Raw genomic sequence first — 3,338 nt, 5'->3', positions numbered from 1 at the left:
TGCTGAATAAATAGGAGTGGGGTGGTGGGGTGGGGTGGGTAAGGGATTCAGATAAGCCAGAAGCAGGGTGATTTTTAGTCGTTAATTGTAAACTTTACTCGGCCCCCACACGCTGCTGGGGAATGTGGAATGTTCCAGCTCTGAGATGTTAACTGAGAAAAGAGAAGTCAAACAAAGCCGATACGTGCAGCCCTGTCTACAGAATCCTTCATTATCCAGTTTAATCAGGAGTTTCTTGGTGTTTTATTAACTTGGTCCCAAAGAAGGAATTCAAGTCCTAGATAAGTAAATCTTCAATTTGCTATTCCCTGAAGTATGGAAATGAAGTTGGGCCAATTTTTAATCTCTGCTGCCAGAGAGGCCCTTTCTGCTAATAGATAGAAACGCTTTTGCTCAACTTATGAATGACTTGTAGTCTTTCAGATATGGCTGACCTGAATTGGACTGAACTCCACCATATTCCGGCTGAGTGGGTCATTACTGGAATGAGACATTTGCTCTTCAGAGAACAACTTTATTTTTATTTTATTTTTTTCTTGAGATGGGGTCTCACTCTGTCAACCAGGCTGGAGTGCAGTGGTGCCATCTCGGCTCACTGCAACCTCCACTTCCTGGGTTCAAGTGATCCTCCTGCCTCACCCTCCCGAGTAGATGAGACTACAGGCAGGCGTCACCATAATTTTTTTATTTTTAGTAGAGACAGGGCTTCGCCATGTTGGCTGGGCTGGTCTCGAACTCCTGACCTCAAGTGATCTGGCCTCCCGAAGTGTTGGGATTACAGGCGAAAGCCACCGTGCCCGGCCAGAGAACAACTTTAGAATGAAGGAAATACGCAAAAGAACATCACATCAAGGATCTATTAATTACCATCTATTAATTATAATATGTGGGTAATTACGACTATTACCCAAGCATTCTACGTTGACTGCTTGAGAGGATGTTTGTTCTGCATGGTGGAGTGTGGAGAAAGGCCAGAATTCTTAGGTTAATCTATCCGTGGGTTATGACTTTCCACAATAGCCACCCCCGGCCCCCACCAGCCCTTTTATTGGCTCTGGATGGAAAATCCCTACCCATGTGATGGTGCCTATAGTTTGACCAACCGTTGACCCAAAAGGTTATGGTCTTCAGCGTTTTAATTATATCCACGACTAGATATTGGGGTCTGTGTTCTTCAAAGTGTGGGGCTGCCTATTCTCCCAGGAACCAAATGGCCTCTGTCTTAAGAAAGTATGCTTACTAGGAAATACCCTGCCTACCTTAGGAATAAATGCAACTTAAGGAAGAAATAAGAGAGCTGAAAAAGCTGGTGCCATTTGAAAAAAAAAAAGGGAAGGAATGAGATTTAACTGGTGCTCAAAGCTTCTCCGATACAAAATATTTGGTCATGTATTCATAATTTGCTTGACATTTCCAGCAAAGCGAAGATGGCAATAACAAAAGGAACTTCATACAAGAGAAAAGAAAGACCCACGGAGCTCCGCAGTTTCTGTTGGAACAAGACTCTTCTGTTTTGCTTATATACAGTTAAGTTCGTTTAGTGTCTGATCCAGTGTCTGATGTAAGTCCACGTTCTCTTCTTTGGCCTGGGCAAGTTTCTCTTCCAGGTCATCAATTGTCTTTTCCAGTTTTGCAACCGTTCTCTCTGCAAATTCAGCACGGGTCTCAGCCTCTTTCAGTTTGTCAGACAGAAGTTTAATTCTTCTTCATATTTGTCCTCCTTTTCAGAATACTTTTCAGATGCAGCCTCCAGAGATTTCAGGTTGTTAGTAACATTCTTGAGTTCTCTTCCTCCAGGTCACCACATTTTCCACATTTTAGTTCGGACACCTCCGCACGCTCCTCTGCCCTCTCCAGCTCACCCTCCTGGATGACCAGCTTACGAGCTACCTCCTCGTATTTGCGGTCAGCCTCTTCCGCAATGTGCTTGGCCTCTTTGAGCTGCATCTCCTGAATTTCCATCTTCTCCTCATCCTTCATGGCCCGGTTTTCTATCACCTTCATTCCTCTCTCACTCTCATCTGCAGCCTTTTCCGCCTCCTCCAGCTTCAGGGCCGTGGCCAGTCGTTCCTGAGCCCTGTCCAACTCCTCCTCAACGAGCTGGATGCGTCGATTGAGGGCGGCCACATCACCTTCAGCTTTCTCGCGCTGCTTGCGCCGCTCGCGCTCGCGGTCCAGCTCCCGCTGCAGGCCCTGCGCGCGGTCTTCCGCCTCGTCCGCCTGCCACTGCAGGGCTTGGATCTTGCGTTTCACCGCCTCCGGGGAGTTGAGGCCGGCCATGGCGCGGAGGCGCAGAGGCGCACGAGCAGCGGCGGGCGCTCGGCTGGACTCCGCTCCGGTGAGAGCTGCACGGCCGCGCCCCGGCCCCCCCAAGCCTTTGAGAAGTTTAGCTTTACTTAGCATATCTATATAGCAAACCTGCACATGTGTCCCTGAACCTAAAATAAAAATTAAAACATAAAATAAAATAAATTTAAAAGAGAGATCATATTCTTTTATTTGAGAAATACTAATCCATAATACTATCTTACATATTATCTGAACAATAAAACTATCATATAATTTATTTTTAAAAGAGAGCCATCATGCTGCAGTTTCTTTGGATTTTGAAGACAACATAGTATAACTTCTCTCCCAGTTCCCTGATGCCTCAGAAAGCCACCAGTGTTGAGTGTGGGTGGCAAATTCAAGCTGTGGTTCCAGGTATTCTGTTTCTTGGGCCACGTGACCAACAGATCCAATGGTGCTAGAGGCATCTGCAATGGATAAGGATGTCGCCGTCTTAAATAGAAGAGTCACAGCACAGAGCCCTGAGATTCTGGAACAAGGCCACGCACTACTGGAGAGAACTATCTTGTTTGGAAAGTAGCTCCTGGCATACTACTGGACTCCAATGGAGACAGAACAGCTGACCATGGGGCACCCTATTACTATGCAATCTGATTTCCATTATGAGTTGGTGTTATCTAACCTACAGAGTCCTACTTTTGGACACATGTAACAGCAATCTGTCATGCAACGGAAGTGATACATTTGGATATGACTTGTAGCAGGTCCAGAAAGATTAAGTAAATTATATAAACAGATGTTCCAGACTCCCATTTCACCCATCTCTGCTGCACTGCTGACTCCCAATCGATCTACACTCATAGGCTCCTGGGAGCACCCGACATCTGACTGAACTCAGTGTTAATTTAATGGGATTGTTGCTGCATTGCTGCCCCAATCAAAAGTGACCCTGAAGGATGATGGTAAAAGGTGGTTCTTCCAATGGGACAAGCTGGAACCAGTATATGTGATCATATACTGTATGTGGAGGAAGGATGTGGCCTGAGGCC

General features: G+C 46.0%; 1 pseudogene; it reads right to left on the bottom strand.

Annotated features, from left to right (window-relative positions):
• Positions 1 to 1,135: 1,135 nt before the first annotated feature.
• LOC105489375 (tropomyosin alpha-4 chain pseudogene) lies at positions 1,136 to 2,280 on the bottom strand (annotated as a pseudogene).
• Positions 2,281 to 3,338: the final 1,058 nt, after the last annotated feature.

This window comes from Macaca nemestrina, chromosome 19, assembly GCF_043159975.1.
Source record: "Macaca nemestrina isolate mMacNem1 chromosome 19, mMacNem.hap1, whole genome shotgun sequence".
Taxonomy (NCBI): domain Eukaryota; kingdom Metazoa; phylum Chordata; class Mammalia; order Primates; family Cercopithecidae; genus Macaca; species Macaca nemestrina.
The sequence above is the reverse complement of the archived record's forward strand: the minus strand, read 5'-3'. Positions and strand labels throughout refer to the sequence as shown.